This window comes from Amblyraja radiata, chromosome 31, assembly GCF_010909765.2.
Source record: "Amblyraja radiata isolate CabotCenter1 chromosome 31, sAmbRad1.1.pri, whole genome shotgun sequence".
Classification (NCBI taxonomy): Eukaryota; Metazoa; Chordata; class Chondrichthyes; order Rajiformes; family Rajidae; genus Amblyraja; species Amblyraja radiata.
In genome coordinates, this window is record NC_045986.1 from 10773251 (window position 1) to 10798899 (window position 25649).

General features: G+C 44.8%; 1 protein-coding gene across 1 annotated transcript in view; it reads right to left on the minus strand.

The window, feature by feature from the left end:
• ctnnbip1 (catenin beta interacting protein 1) overlaps positions 1-22753 on the minus strand; it is an 82007-nt gene extending 59254 nt beyond the window's left edge. Inside the window, exon 1 of the mRNA XM_033048530.1 lies at positions 22587-22753. The gene's annotated coding sequence lies outside the window, so the exon portion shown is untranslated. The remainder of the gene's footprint in view (positions 1-22586) is intronic.
• Positions 22754-25649: the final 2896 nt, after the last annotated feature.

Below are 25649 nucleotides of genomic sequence, written 5' to 3' on the forward strand. Positions count from 1 at the left end.
AAGTGCATGAATTTTTTAATATTAAAGTATAAGACAGCTGGGGTGGTATCCATTACTGGTACAAGGGAAGTATGCAAGTCTGGGGATCAGTGTTGTCAGACAATGGAGAGCCAGAACCAATTTTAAAAGCTCCAAATATTCGATGTGAGAATACAGTCGCCAACAAGCGCTGAGTAAGGTATGAAGTCAGCTTGCGAATGTCTGTGACACATTTCACACACGTACTTGAGCTCACAATTTGTTCAGTCAGCCCACCTTGCAGGCTGAGCAGCACGGGCAAGTCTTACAGCAGTTCTAACATTCATGCTCAATCTTGTATTTTCGAATCGTGTCTTTAAATATAACTGACATTTAAATATATCAGTTTTATTTCCAGCTGTACACACACACAAAATGGAGAAAAATGCAGAACAAGCACTGTCTGATGACTACAATGGCTTCAGCTCATTCACTAAAGGGCCTGTCACACTTGGCGATATCAGTGTCGCCAAAAGATTTTGAACATTCCAAAATCCAGCGGCAACCAAAAAAATTACGACACTTGAAAAAACACCGCGCGTCAGACGTCATCACGCCGCATATTTTTCGGTGACCTGATACGTCAGTCAATGATGCCGGCAGTCGCCGAAAATAATCGCCAAGTGGGACAGGCTCTTTACTCCGACTTTTCTGTGAGTCAGAATGCAAAGTGCATTGTATTGCAGAAAATATATTTTAAGGGAATTTTAAATCTTTCTCAAAAAAGATTGTTTGCTTTTAGTCTAAAGACATCTCAAAGTATGAATCATATTAAAAACAATAATGAAAGAAGAGATTAAGAAACCTGCATAAAAGCAACATCAACGGAAGAGGTTTTGAGATTTTATCTCACAAGCAATGAAGTGTACAAGCTGAGTTAATTTGAAAAGGAATAATCTCCCGGGAAGGACTAGGGTGGAATGAAGTCATTGATTCTGAAATAAATGACAAAGTGGCTTTTCTTCAGAAAAAATAGGCGCCCCACAGTAGTTTATCAATTAGCAAACTACTACATCAGAAGTACATCTTTAGTTGGATCGTTACAGTGCCAATACTTCATAATAAGACAGGTAGCTATTGATTACTTTTGAAAATTATCAAAGACTATTAAATAAGAAAGATTATACACAATGCAGTGATCAATGTATTATATTCACCTTGCAACCCTTTTCCCTTGTCATCTCCTGCCACCACGTGGAATGGTGAGAAATGAGGGGAGGGTTATGGAGACAGGCATGTTACGATGAGGTTAGTTCAGCAAGTCAAACAGGGGATTGTGCTGGTGTGGGTAAGTCCAGGCTAATGGGGAATATGATCAGGCAGGAAGGATATGTGGAGTGCAGAGGGTTCAGCCCCTGTCCCACTTAGGCGATTTTTTCGGCGACTAAAGGTGACTAGGCTGTCGCCACATGGTCGCGGGGTGATCCCTGTATGGTCGTGAGTAGTTTCCTCAAGTCGCCTAAAGAGTCGTAACGTTTTTCTGGTCGCCGCTGGATTTTGAAATGTTCAAAACTTTTCGGGGACTGTGGGCTTGACGCAGCTTGTCTTCTCCTGTCGTAGGTTGTCGCCAGGATGACACAGGTTGTCGCTGGGTGTGGATTCGGTGAAATCCATTGGCGACTACCTATGCCAACCTACGTCAACCGGCGACAGGTACCGGCGACTGAACTGTCTTCAGTTGTCGCCGACAGGGTCATTGCTTGTCGTAGCTTGTCTCGGGTGGACGCAAGTTGACTTCGGTTGTCGCCTGTGTGGTCGTAGGTTGTCGTAGGTGGACGTCCTAATGGGTCGTCGGTAGCTTGCCGCGACTAGGTGGTAGCTTGTCGTAGACATTGTCGTAGGGGGGGGTCCAGGCGCTGTTTTTTCAGCGGCCTGCTACAACTGTGACAGTCGCCGGCAGTCGCCAAAAAAATCGCCTAAGTGGGACAGGCCCTTTAATCATCGGCAGTCCAGGTGACGGTGCAATCTGGCCAATTAACAAGCATTGAGGGAGTCCTATGAGGGAGTCCTATTTCACTGCTCCCCTCTGCATTATAGAGTTTTACATGAAATGATGTTGCATTTATGCCTCGTCCACAACACCAATGTGTTAATTATTGCACTGCTGATTGCATGTAGGTGCTTGCCGCCGTCAAATTGGCCTCCGTGTTTCGTACAAGTGATGACACTTTAAAAGCACTTCAGTCTGGTCGGGATATGGTCGGGATATCCTGAGGTTAAGGGGACTGTGGAAATGCATTCATGCATTGTTTTTCTTTTAATTTTGGATCTACTCATGGTTCTTTGTGTTCATGGATTCTAATTTTAAATGCATGGGACGCCCAGAGGGTAGTTTGACAGTGTATGTGGGAGCAGTGGAATCTCAAAACCTATCCTTTTTACAGCCTGGTTACACAATAGATCAATGAAGTACACCAATACAACCCACACCCTTGAGAAGAATTTCATTTACATAGGTTTAGATTTAATAGGCGCACACTAAAGGGCCTGTCCCACGAGCATGCGACTCCATGAGGCAAGCGCGACCTAACGTGGTCGCTTGAGCCGTACGGCCTCGCGGGGCCGGTCCCACTTCGATCGTTGGAGCCGTATGGAGTTGTGCGGAGCTGGTCCCGACATCGCGCGGGGCTCCGAAAAACTGACCGTGTTCAAAAAGTCCGTGCGGCAACGGCCTGCTGGCCGCAGCCGCCTCGATGTCGTACGCACCGCCTCGACGGGCGTGCGCAGCGTCTTGACGCCGTACGTCACGCGCGAACTTCCCGCGGACTTCGCTAGAACTTCACGTCACTCACGCGACCTCCGCGCGGCCCCCTCTTCCGGTTTGGTCGCGCTTGCCGCATGCAGGTCGCATGCTCGTGGGACAGGCCCTTAACTTTAGGTTATGGTGTAAACAATTTATAATTTTGGCTACTCGATCTAAAATGCAATTTATCTTAAAACACAGAGGGCGGCCATTACATATTTTCAGGCAGTGCCAGCGTGCCTAAACTATTATCCAATTCTTTATAATCCATACATGGGATGCATGGTTTGATTTGGCATTTTAGAGGCTAGATGTTAGAGGCTACATTTTAGAGGCTGGATGTATTATCAGGTACCATTATAAAGTTATGCAGTTCTGCTTAGTAGAATGTACCAGATTTGGTTCCCATCTTGTGTCACGTTAGGTGAATGGTAACTAAGTTTTATCTATGAACCTCACAACCAAGATTCATTGCCAAGACTTAACTAACTTGGCACTGACTGGAAATCATAGGTTTGGTTTAGTTTAGTTAAGGTAAACGGAGCAGAAACTGACCCTTCGGCCAACCAAGTCGGTGCCGACCAGCGATCCCCGTTGGTGTGGCAGGTGGATGATGATACATAAAATCAGCAACCCAAGATCCAGTAAAAGTTGGTTTTAAGTTTGGAGGCCCATGACCAGAAACGTGTTGCAGGGGTTGGTGCTGGGCCCTCTGTTGTTTGTCACGAGGAGGCATGATTAGTAAGTTTGCAGATTGCATCAAAATCACTGGTATAATGGACGTGAAGAAGGTTGTCTAACAGGATATTGAACAACTGGGAAAGTGGGTGAAGGAATGACAGATGGAATTTAACCTGTACAAGTGCAAAGTGATGCAATTTGGGGTGTTAGACTAGATTAGGACACACATAGTGAAAGGCACGGTCTTAGGGACTTTTGTTGAACAGAAGGACCCGGGGAGGTAAATAATACCTGAAAGTGACAACATAGCTGAACAGAATATAACAAGCTTGCCGTCAATGGCCACAACATTGAGTACAATAGTTGCAACGTCATTATAATTGTATAAAATGATGGTTCAGCCATCCTTGGAGTTCTAGTTGCCATGCTGTATGAAATATGTAATTAAGCAAGACAGGATGCAGAAAGATTCACAAGGGTCTCGAGCCGAAACGTCATCCATTCCTTCTCTCCAGAGGTGCTGCCTGTCCCGCTGAGTTATGCCCCTGTCCCACTTGGGAAACCTGAACGGAAACCTCTGGAGACTTTGCGCCCCACCCAAGGTTTCCATGCAGTTCCCGGAGGTTTTTGTCTGTCTCCCTACCTGCTTCCACTACCTGCAACCTCCTGGAACCGCACGGAAACCTTGGGTGGGGCACAAAGTCTCCAGAGGTTTCTGTTCAGGTTTCCTAAGTGGGACAGGGGCATAACTTCAGCATTTTGTGTCTACCTTCACAAGGATGTTGCCTGGATTAGAAAGCTTGAGTTATAAGGAAAGATTGGATAGGGTGAGTCTGTTTTCCCTGGAGCAAGGTAGGCTGAGAGGTGCTATAGACGTAATAGATAGCAAGTTTGTTTCTCCATGTTATGGTGGATAAATCTAGAGGGCATATTTAAGATGAGAGGTTGAAAAGGGACGAGGGTTTTTTCCAAATATAGTTGGTGTCTGGAATAAGCTGCCAGAGGAAGTGGTAGAAGCAAGAACAGTACCAACATTTAAGAAGCAACTGATCAAGTACTTGAATAAGATAGGCATAAAGAGTTATGGAATTAATGCAGGTAAGAGAGGCATGATGATCAGCGTATATATGGTGGGCCCCAGGGTGTATTGCATGCTGAGCAACTCTATGACTAAGTTATGAATCCATTCAACTAAAATTATAAGGGATTATAAGGATACCCACTCGCAATGAAAGATATGAAAAATTACAATCCAATTAAAAACTGAGCTGCTTCACATAACAATACAGTCTTGGACTGAAAAATAAGGCTTAAGGGAATGGTTCATGTTACATTTAAAAATGCCTGCTAACTTAAAAAGAACTACAGCTGCAAGTTCAATTGACACCACTCGAGGGGATTAAAGATCTATAATGGTTCCCTACTTCAAGGGCGAGTGATGCAGTGACATGTCGAGTTGGGAAATTCATGTGGATCGCAGTATTTGGTATTTGTGCTCCAGTAATTAAACACATTCCACAGTGCACTCGGTTTATTCCAATCAGAGGAAAGGTGTTACGTGCCTACTGCCAAATTACCTACACTTGTAAACGTTCTCCCAAAAGCTTCAATAAAGTTGTATTAATTATCCAACATAGTCTTGGCTGTTAAACCCTTATAAAAACTGATGGTCTAGAATGTAATTTAGCTTCAACAAGTTTCCGTCCTTGGTTTCAATTCCTTTCATAAACTTGGCCTTTCCCCCTCTGCCTCCATAATCCACTGAGATTCTCATGCTCCTCTATTTCTGGCCTCAAACATCCATGAATGTAACTGCCTCATTCCTGATGACCATGCCTTCAGCTGCCCAATCCCAAGTTCTGGAATTCCTTCTGTATATATCTCTGCCTCTCGTCACATTTCTTCTTTCAGGTAGTCTGCAAAACCTAAATCTTTGACCAAGCATTTGGGTATTTTTGTGTCTGTTAGGATTTTTTTTCTCATAATAATCTTGTGAAGTGACTATGTGCGGAAAAAATGCTTTAATAAGTTCAAGTTGCTGATATTGCTCAAGGAATTTGAAAAACAAAATGTTTTGTGCAAACTTTCTAAATTTGTGAATCATTCAAGTGGCTAAGAAACAACAAATGACAAAGGCACCCACTTCAGTTATTTGAATGGATCTTTGAACAGACCTCAGAATGGGCCACAGCTCAGAATAGGGCGGCGCAGTGGTGCAGCGGTCGAGCTGCTGCCTCACAGCTCCACCCTGGCCTCAGGTGCTGTCTGTGCAGAATTTGCACGTTCTCCCTGTGACCGTGTTGTTTTCCTCCATGTTCTCCGATTTCCTCACACATTCCAAAGCCATGCAGGTTTGTAGGTTGATTGGCTTCTGTAAATTGCCCCCAGTGTATAGGATGCGAAAGTGGGATAATGTGGAACGAGTGATCAATGGTCGGCTTGGACTTGGTGGGTTGAAAGGTCTGTTTGAATTGAATTGAATTGAATAAATGTTATTAGCCAAGTATGTATACATACAAGGAATTTGCCTTGGTGCTTTGCTCGCAAGGAACAACGACAATTAAAAATACAACATTATAATTTAAACATGTGAAAAATGAAATAAAATATCAGAGCAAAAGGAGGCTACAGACTTTTGGATATTGAGTAGAACTACTGCTCGTGGAAAAAAGCTGTTTTTATGTCTGGCTGTGGCGGCTTTGACAGTCCAGAGTCGCCTTCCAGAGGGAAGTGCTTCAAAGAGTTTGTGGCCTGGGTGAGAGGGGTCAGAGATGATCTTACCCGCTCACTTCCTGGCCCTTGCAGTGCACAGTTCGTCGATGGGGGGAAGGTTGCAGCCAACAACCTTCTCGGCTGATCGAACGATGCACCGCAGCCTCTGGATGTCATGCTTGTTGGCTGAGCCAAACCAGACCATGATGGGGAAGGTGAGGACAGACTCTACGATGGCAGTATAAAACTGGACCATCATTGCCTGTGGCAGATTGTGTTTTCTCAGCTGCCGCAGGAAGTACATCCTCTGTTGGGCCTTTTTGACTGTGGAGTCGATGGTGACCTCCCATTTAAGGCCCCTGGAGATGAGGTTCCAAGGAACTTAAATTACTCCACAGATATGACTGTGGTGTTGTTGATGGTGAGTGGGCGGAGGGAAGGGGGGCTCTCCTAAAGTCTACAACCCTATATCTAAAAAAAACTAAAACTAAAGTAAGTGAATCAAAGCTCAAAGCTACTGGAGCATACTGATTGTAACGTCAATGGAAAAATTGACAAAACTTTCAAAGTACATTGTAGATCCACCATTTCCTGAGGTGAAATGAGGGGCCTGAACAGGTAGATTAGAAAATGGTAGGATCTCTTTTTTGGTGGAGTTTCAATTGTCACCACTAGAGGGAGCAAAGATCTATAAATGTTTAAGAAAGAACTGCAGTTGCTGGAAAAATCGAAGGTAGACAAAGAAGCTGGAGAAACTCAGCGGGCGAGGCAGCATCTATAGAGCGAAGGAATTGGCGACGTTTCGGGTCGAGACCCTTCTGCAGACTGATGTCAGGGGGTGGGGGGTCCGGAAAAAGAAAGGAAGAGGCAGAGACAGTAGGCTGTGGGAGAGCTGGGAAGGGGAGGTGAAGGAAGGAGAAAGCAAAGACTACCTGAAATTGGAGAAGTCAATGTTCATATGTTTGGTATTTCGATCTTCACAAAGATCTATAAATGGTCACCTACTTCAAGAGCAGGTGATGCATTGACATGTGGAATTGGGAAAAGTAGGGGTTATGGCACAGGGTATTTGTGCTTTAGAAATTAGAAACACTCTTGAGAGCACTATGTTTTTCCACTCAGAGGAAATGTATGCTTACTGCCAAATTAACTGGACTCTCAAAAGTCCTCTCAACGGCTTCATCAAAGTTGTATAAATTGAACATCTAAGTTTGGGCCATTAAATCCTGACCTTATAAACAGTTTTGATCTTGTGTCTCTCAAGCGCTGCAGGCTTGTGGCCAACATGCCGGTCTGGTGGCATTTTCTTGATGATGAACTGGTGTGCTACAGTGGAATGACGGCTTAATGTGGTGGTAATTAATCAAGGTCTTCGCTTGAAAATAGTTCAAGCGGTTTCAAGCCTCGGTGAACGGCACCGTTGACATTGTGCATGTGTTGCACTGAAATTGTAAGCCTCCTTCGCAAATTATTTTTCCTTTCATTTCTTTAGATCATAAACTTTCTGTAGCTGAAAGGTGATGGAACATTTCTGCTTTAGGTAGGTCGCACGAAGGAATCATCTCATTAATCTTCCTTCTTCCATGGTGAGATAACTTATCCGGCAAAATGTTTTCCTATAATCCAGGTTCCAGGGCTGCCAACTACTAGCACGCTACAAAGTCAGGAGGAGAGACGTGTGAGCCTATGCCCAGAATATGAATACAACATTTTGGGTAGGCTTGTGTACTTTTCAATGGGAGCCTTAACCAATACAGAGAAAACTCAAAGATCTATTGTACTATCTGAAAAGGAACTAAAATTCTTCCATTATTCTAACCGGCATCTAATCTACAATGACCTGGTCTTTTATTTCACTGCTATTTGTGGGATATTTTGTATGGCTTGGCTGCTGCATTTCACTACATTAAAACAATACAACTCATTGGCTGTAATATAGTTGTTCTGTAAATGCTATACTTTGAACTTTAGAGATATAGCATGGAAAAATGCCCTTCGGCCCACATCAACCAGTGGTCACCCCCTTACACTAGCACGATTCTACACACTAAGAACAATTTATAAATTTCACTGAAGTCGATTAACCAACAAGCCTGTACGTCTTTGACAAAACTTTCGAAGTACATTGTAGATCCACCATTTACTGGGGGGAAATGAGGGGCCTCAACAGGTAGATTAGAAAATGGTAGGATCTCTTTTTTGGTGGAGTTTCAATTGACACCACTAGAGGGAGCAAAGATCTCTAGTGTTTAAGAAATGTTTAAGAAAGAACTGCAGATGCTGGAAAAATCGAAGGTAGACAAAGAAGCTGGAGAAACTCAGCGGGCGAGGCAGCATCTATAGAGCGAAGGAATTGGCGACGTTTCGGGTCAAGACTCTTCTTCAGGGGGGGGGGGGGGAGTGTGGGAGGAAGCCGGAGAGTGTACAAAATCCATACAGACAGCACACATAGTCAGGATCGAACCCGGGTCTCTGGCGCTGTAAGGCAGCAGCTCTACCTCTGCGCTACCGTGCCGCCCAATGTGAACCCTCTCATTTCTTCTGCTCCTCCTAAAGACAGTCATTTAAAAATGATTGGAGAGGGATCTTTCCTCGCTTGCCACCAAACCAAAGAACCATTTGATAAGATGTGCTAACAGAGGGAAATCCTATTCACAAAAAGCATTGTGCAAAGTAGAGAATTTCCTCGAGTGGAAACATGGAGCTGCAGATGCTGGTTTACAGAAAAGGACACAAAGAGCTGGAGTAACTCAGAGGGTCAGGCAGTATCGCTGGAAAACATGGATAGGTGATGTATCAGGTCAGGACCCTTTCCTTTGCCAGGTTCAGTGGAAAAATGTTATACTTCTAGATCTGCAATGACATTACCAAACAAATGCTGCCTGTTCGAAGGATATTCCCATCTAGCAATTCTCATGACACTATTACAGAACCAGACCAAATTTAAATAATTTTGAAATAGAAATTCAAAAAATTGGCTATGTAATTTCCTTCTTGGTGTTTTAGTATTTATTTAAGTTTAGAGATACAGCATGGAAACAAGCCCTTCGCCCCACTGAGTCTACACCAACCAGCGATCCCCGCTCACTCGCACTAACCTACACACACGCACACTAGGGACAATTTACAATTTTTACCAAAGCCAATTAACCTACAAACCCATAAGTCTTTGGAGTGTGGGACGAAACCGAAACACTCGGAGAAAACCCACGCAGGTCACAGGGAGAACGTACAAACTCCGTACAGATAGCAACCGTGGTCAGGATCGAACCCGAATCCCTGGCGATGTAAGGCAGTAACCCTACATCTGCGCCACTGTGCCGCACCTGTTTTTCAAGTATTGGTTGCAGTTGTCAACTTAAAATGGCCGAGGTAAATTCATATCAGCTAAAAATTATTCTGAGATCATTGGTATTCCTGCTTTTCCCAAACTCAACCAAATGGAGAGTAAGCTGGTGTCCTGAGATTCAATTCTTTCTTCACTAAGTTTCTCTCACACAAAGGTGTTGATGCATTGCTTGAATAGTTATATTGCTTGGGTGCGGGTGCCAGGCACTGCCGAGTGGCTCGCTTGACAGATCACATTGGATATGTGGATCTGCATATAATTGATCACTACCGGATCACCTATAAACTGTAATATTCCACCAGGAACAAAATATCTGGCCAACAGTCTCCTCCCTCGCCCCAAATGAGAACTCCTAATCACAACCATGGCTGCGTAAAGTTAGCTATGCAGCTCTGGGATCAAACCCAGTTCCTTCCTCCTCTGCATAGTTCGACATCATCAGATGAGCCTACTGATGCATCAGAGAAACAAAGCAGCAGATTAAATACACAGCGTTGAATTGATTGTAACTAACATAGGCAAATTCACTTCAGTAATTCACCGGATGTCAAATCCGGCAACATCACATGCTCAAAACTGTATTCACAACTTGAAGGTTAGTGGTCAAATGATTAAGGACATTAACAGAGAAATACAGAAAATAGGAGCAGGTGACCATTGAACCCTCTCAATTTGCTCCACCATTCAATCGCATTATGGCTGATCATCCAAATTGAATACCGTGTCCAGTTTTTTTCTCCAATGCTGTTAATCCCACCAGCCCCAGGAAAAATATCGAAGACCTTCTTAATGATTTGACTTCAACTGAATTCCTCAGGTTCATCACTCTCTTTGAGAAAAAAAAAAATCCTAATCGCTGCCTTAAATGGTTTATCCCTTATTCCACAGCCTGTGACCGCTGGATCTGGACATCCTGGCCAAAAGGAGCATCCTTCCTGCCTACTAATCCCACCCCCACCCTCAAATTTTCTAAACCCAAATATTCATAAATTCATATGATAGGAGCAGAATTAGGACATTCGACCCTTCAAGCCTATTCCACCATTCAATCATGGCTGATTTATCTTTCCCTCCTAACCCCATTCTCCTGTCTTCTCCCCATAACAACTGACACCTGTACTAATCAAGAATCTATCTATCTCTTCATTAAAACTCTCCATTGACTTGGCCTCCACAGCCTTCTATGGCAATGAATTCCACAGATTCACCATCCTCTGACAACAAAAAAAATCCTCCTCATCTCCCTCTTACAGGAACGTCCTTTAATTTTGAGGCTACAACCTCTGGTCCTAGATTCTTCTATGAGTGGAAACATCATCCACTCTATCCAGGCCTAATGAATAATAGGCAGCATATGCAGCCTGTCCCGCAGAGTTACTCCAGCATTTTGTGTCTACCTTCGATTTAAACAAGCATCTGCAGTTCTTTCCTACACCTAATGAATAATAGTTGAATTTGAGCAAACATACCTAAACTTTCCATATCATAGTCACGGAAATCAATATTACACTTTATATGTACATTAAGAATAAGGGGTAGGCCATTTAGGACTGAGATGAGGAAAAGCTTTTTCACCCAGAGAGTTGTGAATCTGTGGAATTCTTTGCCACAGAAGGCTGTGGAGGCCAATGCACTTGATTTTTTCAAGAGAGAGTGAGATTTAGCTCTTAGGGCTACAAGAATCAAGAGATATGGGGAAAAAGCAGGAACGTGGTACTGATTTTAGATGATCAACCATGATCATATTGAATGGTGGTGCTGGCTCAAAGGGCTGAATGGCCTACTCCTGCACCTATTTACTATGTTTCTATGTATTTAAAGGCAAAATGTCACCAAAAGAGATTTACACATTCAGTGGTAAAATACAGGACCGCCAGCATAGATTATTGATAAAGTTAATTGGAAATTTATTTTTCAAATAAATTTAAATCCTTGAAAACTATAATCCAAGCACTATTTGCATTCTTCTTTAAAGCTTCAGTTAGTGAATTAGTCCACTCCCAAAACTGCATGTTGCCTTTTGCAATGTCTTACTTCAGTTGATCGCAGTGAAAGGTATCATTGTTGGGGAATTCATTTGAAGTTTCAGTTCCAGTGTCAAGACGTCTAGGTTTAGAGTTAGCAACGGGCCATGTATAAAACCTTCTTGCATAAATCAGCAGCTATCCCTTCTTTCAATTAATATTCTTTGATCAAAGCGGTGCTGGCTCGAAGGGCCGAATGGCCTACTCCTGCACCTATTGTCTAATGTCTATCAACAACCAGTAACCACTTTACAAGCCAAATCGCTGAGGAAAAGATACACATGACAAAAAGTTCTGGAGTGACCCAGCAGGCAGCATCTCTGGAGAACATTGTTAGGCAGAGTATTTGGTCAGGATTTGCAACATTCATGAATGATTTTCCAAATTTGGAGATCACAACTGACGCACACCATCCATGTAAGAGCAGCCCCCACATCAATAATGCATTCAAATTGTCCTAAAAAAAAATCTTCCTTGAACGGAGACCCAATCAGTTCCCCTCAACTAACTCACTTCCACTTCACATGTTTATTGTCCTCAGTAAAATCTGGCCCCCGCATTTAGCACTCTGATGGGAATTAGGTTATTTTTCTTTCATCTCGGCTATCAGCAAATACTATCCAATGGAAGGATGGCTTTATAATCCACGTGATACAGTTGCTAATATTGTCTCTCGATCCACGAGTGTTCATTTTCACTAAACTAGCTAATCGATTAAACCCTGCTGTTCCTTAAATCTTTGAAGCGTGCTCGCCACTGCTTCCAGTGGGAGCGTAAAAGGAGACGACAAATAAAATCTGCTCAGGATGTAGCACCGCCAGATGGTATTTTATATGGATAGCCGAGCTAAGGAAATCTGTTGTGGCTGTAATGTCCATTTAAATTGATACTTAAATGTAATGAAGACCACAATATTGTAATCTAAATAGTCGTGAAAATTTCAATGTTTAAATACCAAATAGCTATGGTAATACAACCAGTTCATTTTTGACACCAAGTGCTGGAGTTTGTTTGTAAACCAGCATCTACAGGTCCCTGTGTCTACAGTTACTTTTTGAGTTTCATTCTTGAATACTCCTTTGATTCAGGAGGCTGGTGATAATTGTTACGAACGCTCTTACATTAAAGCCTCAAAATGTTTTATATTGCCTCTGAACCTATCGCCTTTCCACCTAAATAACATAAAATCACGTGAAAAGAATCAAGACACCCAATTGATAGACACAAAATGCTGGAGTAATTCAGTGGGACAGGCAGCATATCTGGAGAGAAGGAATGGGTGACATTTCGGATCGGAACCCTTCTTCGGAGATGCTGTTTAGCCCACTAAATTACTCCAGCATTTTGTGTCTATATTCATGGTAAACCAGCATCTGCAGTTCCCTCCTACACAAGAAACCCAGTTGGTTTGGCTCTGCATAACTTGGATCTGGTCAGCACAGTTTTCATCATACTTTTAAACATTAACGATTTGCATCGGAACAAAATCAAGCACATGGAATGAACAGACGAATAATTAACCCTCGGCCGTTTATCTGACCTCCGTTTCATGGGTCCTTGTGAAATATTGTTGTGCACAAATTAGTCTCCGCTTTTCCTACATTAGAACAATGATCATATGTCAAAAGCCCTTCACTGGCTGGAAGGTGGTTTGGCTCATCCTGTTGCCATCATTTTAATATGTCAGTGGGGACAGAAAGCGGTGATGCTTCAATAACGTCAAGTCATCACTTTTAAGTCCTCACATCAACCGCTACTTAAGAATGGTTTAATGCGCTGCAGCTTGTACCATTTGCAGATATTGTTTTGAAAAGCAGGAGCAGCATTAATTAGAGCAAAGACCTACAAGTAATTTTTTTAAACAAAATAGTTGCTTTTCATCCTGACTCAGAAACCTTGCATAATTCATTAAAATTATGCTGGTACCATGGATAAGACCAAAATTCATATTTGAATATTTTGAGGTGTTATTAAAAATGGCTATTACAAACTTTTCTGTGTGAGAGGCACTTTTTGACTACTGACATGTTCCCAGGTCTCTCTTGCAACTACTGATACATTCACACTACGTCGAATACTCTTCGTTCTAAATGCACTGGCACCACTCCCCAACTCCTTCTCTGCTGCACTGGGGCTGCTTCGATGACTGCACTCATCAATTTGAACAACTTCACCACCAACTTCCACCCTGCCCTGAAATCCACTTGGACAATATCTGACATCTCTCTCGACTTTCTTAATCTCTTTGTCTCCATCTCAGGTGACAGATTATCAACAAACATTTGAGGACACCATCGTGAAATATGAGCTTGTTAGGCCTGTATTACATGAAAGCAGCAAAAAACAGAACAATTCTGGGCCATTAAGTGCTGGGTCACAAGAATGTTTGAAGCAAGTTAGACCCAAAATTTGGTCAAATCGTTCTTCAGCCGTTTAAGGAAGTCATTAGGTCTCTTCCTAACCTAACAATTCCTGTCAGAAATTGGACTCAACTGCTTGGGATTTTTCCCAAGGACAGGTGCTTGGGATTTTTCACTCACTTGGTGAGATGACAACATGTTGATGCATCACGTGGCAAGATCACGTTGCAATGCTGTGCTTTCACTGAGTTTTCAACCTCGACGGCATTAGCTGCATTGATTTGACACTTCAACCAGTGAAAAACAAAGTGCTGGAGGAACTCAGTTGGTCAGGCGGCCTCTGTGGAGGGAAATGGATTGATGTCACTTCAGGTCGAGACCATTCTTCACTTTGAAGAAGGGCCCCGACCCAAACCAACTGTCGAATCAGTCTGTAGAAGGATCTCGACCCAAAACGTCATTTGTCCATTTCCCTCCACAGATGCTGCCTGGCCCGCTGAGTTCCACCAACGTTTTGTTTCTTGCACAATCTTCCAGCATCTGCAGTCTCTGTGTCTCTAAGGTTTAAGGTTTATGTCTCTAAGAGAGAGAGAGAATAAAAGGAGTGAGCGCAAGTGTACGGTCTGGATAGGCTTGGTCTCGCCAATGTAAATAAGGCGACAATATGAACACCAAACACAGTGGATGACTTGTGCAGCATGTGTACCAGTGTCTCACTTGGTAGGACTGTTGAGGTCCCTGGATGGATGAGGTAGGAGGTGTAAGAACAGGGTGTAGGTGCTACATATTCTGTGGCTGCAGGGGAAAATACCTGGGGAGGGGGTGGTTTGGGTGAGAAGGGATAGGTGAACCAAGGAGTTGCAGAGAGAATGGTCACTGTGTAAACTGGAACGGGACGGGAAGATGTGACTGGTGGTGCGATCACGTTGAAGGCGGTGGAAATGTCAGAGAATAATGTGCTTGATGCCAAGGCGAGTGGGGTGAAAGGTGAGAACCAGAGGATCTCTATCCTTGTTCCAGTGTAGAGGATGGTGGGGGGGGGGGGGGGGGGGGGGGGGGGGGGCGTGAACGAGAGCAGCACTATGGGATACAGAGACGCAGGTGAGGGCAGGGGGAGTAACTACGTTTTCTGAAGATCAAGGACATCTTGGCTCATCATGAGAGCAGATGCAGTGGAGACAGAAATTGAGAGCAAGGGATGGCATTCTTGCAAGAGGCAGCAGGGTGGGAAGCTGTGTAGTCAAGATAGCTGTGGGAGTCAGTGGGATTTTGGATTCAATCTCTGGCATGTTTCACATCACTTTCTCTTTATATTAACAAGGATGGGTTAGAATGGATGTGTTAGAATTGGATACCGTGCCAGGACCCCTGTATCTGAGCTATTAGTGGAGGTTGTGCAGGCTACGACTTTATTCCTTGGAAAACAAGAGGCTGAGCGGTGTTCTTATAGAGAAGGTAGACACAAAATGCTGGAGTAACTCAGCGGGACAGGCAGCATCTCTGGAGAGAAGGAATGGGTGACGTTTCGGCTCGAGACCCTTCTTCAGATATAGAGATTATAGATCAGTCTGAAGAAGGGTCTCGACCCGAAACATCACCCATTCCTTCTCTCCAGAGATGCTGCCTGTCCCGCTGATTTACTCCAGCATTTTGTGTCTACCTAGAGATTCTAGAGATGTATATAATCATTAGGAGATTAAATAGAGCGAATGCAGTATTTTTCCCCAGAGTAGGGAAATCAAGAACTAGAGGGCATATGTTTAAGATGAGAGACAAAAGATTTAATAGGAACCCGTGGGGCAAATTTTGTTTTCACATAAATGGGTGGTGGGTATATTGGATTAGCTGCCTGGGGAAGTAGTTGAGCCAGGGACAACAACTCCATTGAAAAGATATTTGGACAGGTACAGGGATAGGAAACGTTGAGATGGGTATGGGACAAACATGGACAAATGGAACTATATTAGATGGGGCATCTTGGTTGCCATGGACATGTTAGGCTGAAGGGCCTGACTCTGTGTTGTGTGATTCTATGCCTTTAAAGTTAGTGAGGGGAAAGTTTGGGGAGGATTGCTGCAGCTTCAGATCTGACCTTAAGTGTGCATGTGCAGTGAATGGGCTTCAAGAAGAGTCTTGGCATTCACTGTTGACTTGTTAGTCACTTAAGGGAGGATCCAGCAAATGGGTTTTGCAAATGGAATCGTGCCCAATGAGTCAGGCCATTGTTCAAATGAGTACAGGTAGGGTGGAGATGCACAAAAATTAAATTAATTTTTAATGGATATTACATAGTGGCCTTGTCAGCAACACTCACATTTAAAGCGGGTTTTAAATAAGCAATGGAGGATTATGGATCATGTGCAGACAGATGAGATTAGTTTAACGGGCATCACGTTTGGCACAGACATTGTGGGCTGAAGGGCCTGTTCCTGTGTTATGCTATATGAAAAATGAAGGAAAAAAGCCAAATTGCCCAGGAAAATGACCAAGTGTTTTAACAGGCATTCATTTGAAGGATAGACAGGTAGACACAAAATGCTGGAGTAACTCAGCAGGACAGGCAGCATCTCGGGATAGAAGGAATGGGTGACATTCTGGGTCGAGACCCTTCTTCAGACCTAGTAAAGATGAGGGAGTGGGGGCCTGGAAAACAGAAATCATTGAAGAGACGAACGGTGTGTGAGGTGTCTTGGACATAGGTGGGGAGGGATTGAACTGGGGGGGGGGGGGGGAGATAGGATGAAGTTGAGGTATGTGGAAATTAATTCAATGGTACAGGAGCAAACAAAGGGTCTGCTAGGGCAGTTCTATTTATGAATTTTGGGGGGAACCCCGGGCTGTGTGGGGTTGTGGAACAATGTTGGAGACTTTGGAGGGCAGACAGCAGACGTGATAAAATCAGAAATGGTCTGAGGTTCATCTGCGGGATCATGGTCGGAGGGTAAGTAGGAGGAGGTGTCTGAGAGTTGGCGAGTGAAGGCTGTATGTTTGCCAGGGCAAGAGCATTACGATCTGATGTTTAGTCTGCATATTACTTCCCAAATTCCACAAGATCTGATCGCTTGTTCACACTGATTGCATCTGGCGCATTACAGATTTTTCACAAAGGGGTGGTTCATGGACATCCGCTCAAGTGTGACAAACTAAGGTGCAGAATTCCTATTAACACTCCACCTTAGCTGAGGCTTTCAGTGTAATTTAGTTTAGTTTAGTTTAGAAATACAGCACGGAATCAGGCCCTTTGGCCCACTGAGTCCTCGCCGACCACCAATCCCCACACGCTAGCACTATCCTACACAATGGAGACAATTTACAATTTTTTCAAAGCCAATTAACCTACAAATTTGTAATTTTTTAGAGTGTGGGAGGGAATCGGAGCACCCGGGGAAAACCCACAGAGAGAACGTACAACCTCTGTAGAGACAGTACTCGTAGTCAGGATCGAATCCGAGACTTTGGCATTGTAAGGAAGCAAGTCTACCACTGCACTGTCTGACAAACCAGATCAATTTTCCAAAATATGGTCTCCTTTCATTGAATTTCTTCAACAACATAATGGTTGAACACAAATTCAAAACCGGTGCTAGGGTCGGGTGAGCGGGCGTAGGGAAGGGTAGAGGGATATATCTCCGCTTCTTTCACTTCTTCGTTAGTTCAGGGGGTTTTCTTTTTTCTCTTTTGCGTCTTTTTCGAATGGATTATTTTCTTTTTCTTTTCTTCTTCCTTTCCCTTCTTTCCTTTTTTCTTTTGTCCATTTTAGTTATTAGTTTATAAAATGTTAAAACTGAAGCTGTACGAAAATTGTATAATTGTTATGTCGATTACTTTCTCCTTGTACAATTGCTTCTAATAAAATAAATATATATATTTTTTAAAGTCTACTCACAACGCCACCGTGCCGCCATCGCTAAGTATCTGCTGGTAACACCCGACTTCCTCTGTCAAGAGGGGACATCAGTCTAACCAATTGAGAAGTGGCTGTCATTGCTGCACCTCATCGCAAGGCTTCTTGGTCAAGGTTAAAGGAGGCACACTCTACTTTTAATGCTGTCTGGAATATTCACATTTGCATCCACCTCAACTAGTAAGTAATTCCATCTTTGAGTTCTCTGCAGCACCAGCATCAATTGCTCCAAGGCAGGATAGCTGATCTGCACTGGCATTTCAGCTGTCCCTCCGTGGGACCTCTGGCTTCTGGTCAGAGGATTGCAGCCACAACTCTCACTCCAGAGGCTTGAGCACTAACATCCTGGGTCATTCCCTTGACTTTAAAAGAAGAAGGCCAAGGTTCTACAAACCTATCTTCATTGACAGTAGACAAAAATTCTGGAGAAACTCAGCGGGTGAGGCAGCATCTATGGAGCGAAGGAATAGGTGACGTTTCGGGTCGAGACCCGAAACGTCACCTATTCCTTCGCTCCATAGATGCTGCCTCACCCGCTGAGTTTCTCCAGCATTTTTGTCTACCTTCGATTTTTCCAGCATCTGCAGTTCTTTCTTAAACATATCTTCATTGACAGGTTGGCGATGGGGTGGAAGATTGCAACCTTCACGTGGTCCGCCCTGTTTCGACTAATGCAATCAACTCGACGTGCACAAATGGAAGATCAAATAGAACAAGTTGTCCAATAACTTTAGGCTGTGCATGCCACACGAAATAAGAAGAAGGTTGGTAATGGAGTAAGTCAACTTGTCCAAGTTCCTGGGCGTGCATATCTCTTGAAGACCTGACTGAGGAGCATACAGGCTGATTGCATCATGGCCTGGTTCGGCAGGTTCCTGGTTCCTGGAATGACTGGTAATTATAAAAAGTGGTGGACACCGCCCAGTCCATCACGGGTACTGACCCCTCCACCATCGAAGGGATCTAGAGAAGGTGCTGGCTCAAAAATGATGTAACCCACACTACCCTGGCCACGCTCTCATATCACCCCTGCCATCTGGAAGAAAGTACTAGTCTGAAAACACTCCTGACTCGCAAAGGGCCTGTTCATGTGCTGCACTGTTCTACGGTCTATAAGAACCAAGGCCTATGAATCCGACTGGAAATTCAATATCTCAGTGAGGTGGACCCCTACCTTTTAAAAAGATAGAAACATATAGAAACAGAAAATAGGTGCAGGAGGCGGCCATTCGGCTCTTCGAGCCAGCACCGCCATTCATTGTGATCATGGCTGATCGTCCCCTATCAATGACCCGTGCCTGCCTTCTCCCCATATCCCTTGACTCCACTAGCCCCTAGAGCTATAGGGTGATTTCACGAAAGGTCACTGGAGCATAGATCCTCACCCACGTGACCGCAAAATTTAACTGGGGTACAGGCGTCACTTCCGGTACATATTAATGATGCTGAAAACGCGCACTTTCACACCCGTTAAAAACTGCGAAAACGGCCAGTTTTTTGAGCTGTAAATTACTGTGCCAGTCGGGGTGACCGTGAGGCACAGCTACCTAACTTTACAGTCCAGAAGAAAGATAAAAACTAAGGTAAATTCAAGAGGGAGCTGAAGGCGCAAAAACAGCGGAAGTGATCAGCGGACATTTGCCGTGGAGATATAAAGATCGAAAATATCGGGAATTATCGCGTTTGCTCGCTGCATTTCATCAAAAGTAAGGCATTATTGACTTTTTATCTTTATTCATTTGTTATATGAAAAGTTTTAAAAGTGAAAAATCCGTCAGTAAAATTGCAAAATCGCCCATGGTTCTCAGGTGGGTTTTAACATGCAAAATGAAAACGCTTCTGAAGCTCCATTTACCATTTAAATAATCGTAAACTATCAATGCGTTTTGAAATACATTTTACTCAGATGCAAGCTAAGGAATGGGATAATAGTCAGCTGTTAATTGGACAAAATCAGGACATTTTATTATTTGCCAAAATATATTTCCCAATGCTCACAGTGGGTGCCCAATCAGGATTGTTGACATCATTCCATGCTGCAGGCTTGTCTGTTATTAGATGATAAATAAATAAGTAGTTTGGGTGATTGTGCAGGCTTTAAACAAGAGACATTGAGAAATATATTTTGGCAAATAATAAAATGTCCTGATTTTGTCCAATTAACAGCTGACAATTATCCCATTCCTTAGCTTGCATCTGAGTAAAATTTATTTCAAAACGCATTGATAGTTTACGATTATTTAAATGGTAAATGGAGCTTCAGAAGCGTTTTCATTTTGCATGTTAAAACCCACCTGAGAACCATGGGCGATTTTGCAATTTTACTGACGGATTTTTCACTTTTAAAACTTTTCATATAACAAATGAATAAAGATAAAAAGTCAATAATGCCTTACTTTTGATGAAATGCAGCGAGCAAACGCGACAATTCCCGATATTTTCGATCTTTATATCTCCACGGCAAATGTCCGCTGATCACTTCCGCTATTTTTGCACCTTCAGCTCCCTCTTGAATTTACCTTAGTTTTTATCTTTCTTCTGGACTGTAAAGTTAGGTAGCTGTGCCTCACCGTCACCCCGACTGGCACAGTAATTTACAGCTCAAAAACTGGCCGTTTTCGCGGTTTTTAACGGGTGTGAAAGTGCATGTTTTCAGCATCACTAACATGTACCGGAAGTGACGCTTGTACCCCAGTTAAATTTTGCGGTCACGTGGGTGAGGATCTACGCTCCAGTGACCTTTCGTGAAATCACCCTATATCTAACTCTCTCTTAAATCCATCCAGTGACTTGGCCTCCACTGCCCTCTGTGGCAGGGAATTCCATAAATTCACAACTCTCTGGGTGAAAACGTTTTTACTCATCTCCGTCTTAAACGACCTCCCCTTTATTCTAAGACTGTGGCCCCTGGTTCTGGACTCGCCCAACATTGGGAGCATTTTTCCTGCATCTAGCTTGTCCAGTCATAGAAACATAGATGTTCACTCAGTTCAATTGAGAACACATTCAACTGGGTCTGGAAGCTTTCACTTCAACGTCCACATTGAGCTTTAAACCGATTTGCAGTTCAGTGCATGCCTGCAATGCCTTTATCTGAAGTGAAGGCTTCACGATGAAATGTAAAAATTGAGGAACTGCCTGTTCCATTGTTTCACATAAACATCAGAAACGTTTCAGGACATAATTCTACCTCAACAGCCTCTTCAACAGTAAAAACGCATTTACTGGCAAAGTACTCTACCAGTAAGATAGGCACTAAACGCTGGAGTAACTTAGCAGGTGAGGCAGCATCTCTGGAGAAAAGGAATAGGTGATGTTTTGGGTCGAAACCCAAAATGTCGCCTATTCCTTTTCTCCAGACTTGCTGCCTGACCCGCTGAGTTACTCCAGCTTTTTGTGTCTATCTTCGGTGTAAACCAGCATCTGCAGTTCCTTCCTACTGTATTTGTAAGGTTTCAGACTCATATTGTCATTAAAGGGTTGACATATTTGCTGACATAAACCTCGATCAATTCACAAGTGACAACAGATGCTCGAAAAGGAGCGGTACACAGAAAGCTGGAGGAACACAGTGGATCAGGCAGTAATTGGGGAGGAAATGCTTAAGCGACATTGCGGATCAGGACGCTGCTTCAGACACACAATCGACTTAGCTATTGTGATACTAATCATGAAAAAAGTACTCTTGAAGTATAATCGCTGTTGTAATTGTTAGAAATGTACACAAGAAGCACTTCAATGCTGGCACTACAACATGCTTATTCTGCAAGGTTGAATGAGGAGCCAGATCTGGACATCACCCTCCTGCTGTCCTTCAGAGAAGTGTGATGTGATAGTTTCGTTCTCAGCTGAACGGCAGCACTTCCGATAGCGTGCAACATAGCAACTGTTGCTGCACGATTCTATGTTGCTTTCAACATTTTACTCACTCCGAAGAAAGCACCAAAATTAATATATAGATTTTAAAAGTGTCCTTAAAATGTCATTCCTTCATTCACAAAGCTAACCCCGTCCCAGCACACAACTGCCCCTCGGGGTATAGGGCCACCGCGCCTGGACAGAGCCCCCCCCCCCCATGCAGAGGGGTAGCACTGAGGGTCCAGGAATAGCCTCAGGGCGCAAGGATATTCCTCCATGTATGAGCTACCCATCCGGACACTCGGCTACTATAGGGCTACCTCCCTCTGCCGCAGGGCTACCTATCATAGAAAGGACTACCTCTCCCTGACACCGGGCTACCTCTCCCTGGCACCGGGCTACCTCTCTGGCCACAGGGCTACCTCTCTGGGTATGGGACTTACACTCCCTAGACATGGCTACCTCTCCGGCCACAGGGTTATGTCTCTGGCCACAGGGCTACCTCCCCGGCCACAATGTCTCCGGCCACAGGGCCACCGGGCTACCTTTCAGGGCACAGGGCTACCTTTCCCTTGGATAAGGGGTACCTTCCCTGCACAGGGCTACCTCACTGGGCACACAGCCTCCCCTCCGTGATCCAGGGCTGGAACAATGAACCGATTGAAGGAACATGCTGCCAAACAAGCGCCTCTTTGTTCCGCTCCACCGCCGGCCAATGCCTGGACGTTCACCGGCCACAGGTACACACACCCACCCCACCCGCCGACCATCCCCTCGGCAACTGAACTCGTGTGATGAGGAGCCGCCGCTGAGGGGCCAGGTCCCGGCGGGACAACAAAGCGGCGACGGGCGGGCGGGCGGCGGTTGCCAGGGGGAGCCCGGTCGGCCCGGGGAGAGAGCGGCACAACCTTGCTGACGGGGAGAGATGCTTCCTTACCGCTGCAGGCCGCGTCCCTGCCCTGCCAGGGTCTCTCTGTGTGTGTGTGTGTGCGGGGAGCACGGCCGGGCGTCGGGCGGGCGGGCGAGTGAGTGAGTGAGGCGGGCCGCGCCGGGCGCTCCACCGACGGGGGCAGCAGCTGAGACGGTAGTGGGTGCCGGAGCTCCTCCAGGCCGCAGGGGGCGCTGGTGGGGCGGTGAGAGATTGGTCCTCCCAGCCGCCAGAAGGGTGGGGGCGCTGGTGCGACACCCGGCGAGGTCCCCCAATCAAAGATCTTATATCCTCTATAATCTTTGCCCCCAATCGCCTGGGTGAGCTGGTCTGGCGGCGAGAAATAGGTCATCCCAGCCGCAGGGAGCGCTGGTGGGGCGGTGAGAGATTGGTCCTCCCAGCCGCAGGGGGCGCTGAGAGATTGGTCCTCCCAGCCGCAGGGGGCGCTGGTGCGGCACACGGCGCTGTTCTCCCGGCGCCAGGGGGCGCTGGTGGGGCGGTAAACATGGATGACATTGACATTGACTATGTCAATGGAGTTGGAGGGTTTAGTGGCCAGCATTGGAAATGCTTGCTGCAGCTTATATGACCCCTAAAATAAACTTTGTTCAGAATAAAACACGTATATGTAAAACTAAAAATAGTGGCGCAACTGGTAGAGCCGCTCCAGGGATCCTGACATCTGTGTGGAGTTTCCGTTCTCCTGGTGACCATGTGGGTTTCCTCTGGGTGCTCCGGTTTCCACTCACGTTCCAAAGACGTGCACATTTGTAGGTTAACTGGCCGCTGTAAATTGCTGTTCGTGTGCAGAGAGTGGATGAGAAAATGGGATAACATAGAACTAGTGTGAACGGGTGATCAACGGTCAGTGTTTAGAAAGGAACTGCAGAAGCTGGTTTAAACCGAAGATAGACACAAAAAGCTGGAGCAACTCAACGGGACAGGCAGCAAGTCTGGAGAGAAGGAATGGGTGACGTTTCGGGTCGAGACCCTTTCTCGACCTGAAACCTTTTGTGATCAATGGTCAGCATGGACTCGGTAGGCCAAAGGTCCTGTTTCAATGCGATATCTCTAAAACTAAACTAAACTAAAATCGGTACAAAATCTCTTCACACTGTCTATACGTTGAAGTGTCATACTCAGTAATGTTTTTTTGTTTTTTTTTAATATTTTTATTTATTAGAAGCAAATGTACAAAAATAGAACCAACGGCATATGACATAATACAGTTATTGTGCAGCTTCAATTTTAACTTTTAGCTATAGTTGGAAGAAATCAAGGGAGAAAAAGCAAGGAGAAAAAGTGAGATGTGCAAAGATAGAACCCCTAGACTACCAAAGTGGTATACTCAGTAATATTTACTCCTCTCTTTACACTTAGGCACCATCGCCACTCATGTGGCCCCTGGAGTGATATCCCTTCCCTTGTTTGAGGGGTGTCCCAACCAGACTCTGTCCGTCAAAGTCCAGCAGCAGACTGTGGTCCTGCCCCACAGAGCCTTGGCGTTGGCTGCATCGAGCTTCAGTGCGTCCCTCAGCACGTACTCCTGCAGTCTGGAGCAGGCCAGTCAGCAACATTCCCTGACAGATATGTTTGTCCCAACCCCACGTCTCTTTCTCACTCTCTCCCGATCCCCGCCCCCCCCCGACTATAATTATTCTAAAACCTGTCCCGACTAGAAATATTGCTTATGCATTACCTCCACAGTTGCTGCCTGACCTGCTGAGTTACTCTAGCACTCTGTGTTTTACTTAAGATTGCAGCAACTGCAGTTCTTTGTATCTACCTCGCTTTACAGAGCTATCCTCTCTTCTCTTACCTGGTTCAAAGCTAAACAGGTTTTGGAAACACAAGTACACGTGTCTTGGATAAATGTCACGCTGTCCATCAATGCTCTTTTTGTTCTCACTGCTGCCATGCATTGCTCAATGTGAAGCATTTTGTGGTTTCCACTAATTAGAGATTAGTCACAAAGCAATGACGTTGTCAATCTCCTGCTCGTGACAAGGATTTTTTTGTTTCATGGGGTTTCTCTTTATTCCCAGCGTTAGTCTGATGAAAGGTCTCGACCCAAAACGTCACCCATTCCTTCTTTCCAGAGATGCTGCCTGTTCCTCTTGCATTTTGTGTCTATCTTATTGTAATGCAGGGTCACTCATGGTGGGCAGGTCGAGGGGGAGGTTCCTGACAAACCACAGTTTTGGTGGTCCAGGCCTGTTGGGGGTGGTGGTTGAAGCAGATACATTAGTGGCATTTAAAAGACTTTTGGGTAGACATATGTATATGAAGGGAATGGAGGGATTTGGGCTATGTGCAGGTAGATAAGCGGTTGTCTTGGCATCATGTTGGCACAGACATTGTGGGTCGAAGGTACTGTTCTATGCTCTATGTTCCCAACTCCCATGAGGTCCTTGCCGTTGGATCCGGGTCTGTCCTGTCAAGGACTGTGTGGTGACTGTCCGCGCACCAGACTTCGTGAGTAAAAAGATGTCATGCATAGGTGGCCACCTGAAGGGGCATAAAGTCTGTGGCTCCAGGATCGACCTCTTCAGCCATCACAAGACAGCATTTCTGGAGAGGAGGAATGGGTGATGTTTCGGGTCGAGTTCTTTCTTCAGACTGATTAAGATCAGTTCTTAAGATTAAGATCACACTGATCTTCAGACTAGTTAGAACGTCATTATGGGTACAGGTGGTAATTAAACCCTCTTGCCTTCTGACCTATAGGGGAGCCGGCAGGCAGCAGTGTTGCATAAATCTGCTGCGTATCAGAGCAGTACATGGATAATCTCACTGCTCTGATAAGTGGTGCAGTGGTGGTGCAGTGAAGGAATAGGTGACATTTCGGGTCGAGACCCTTCAGCCTTCGTCTGAAGAAGGGTCTCGACCTGAAACGTCACCTATTCATTTGCTCCATAGATGCTGCCTCACCCGCTGAGTTTCTCCAGCATTTGTATCTACCTCCGATTTTTCCAGCATCTGCAGTTCCTTCTAAAACATGTCAAAATCTGGGTGCGGTCAGACAAGTAAACACTTGCTTCATCTCGATTGGAATAAAAATAATAAATGAGC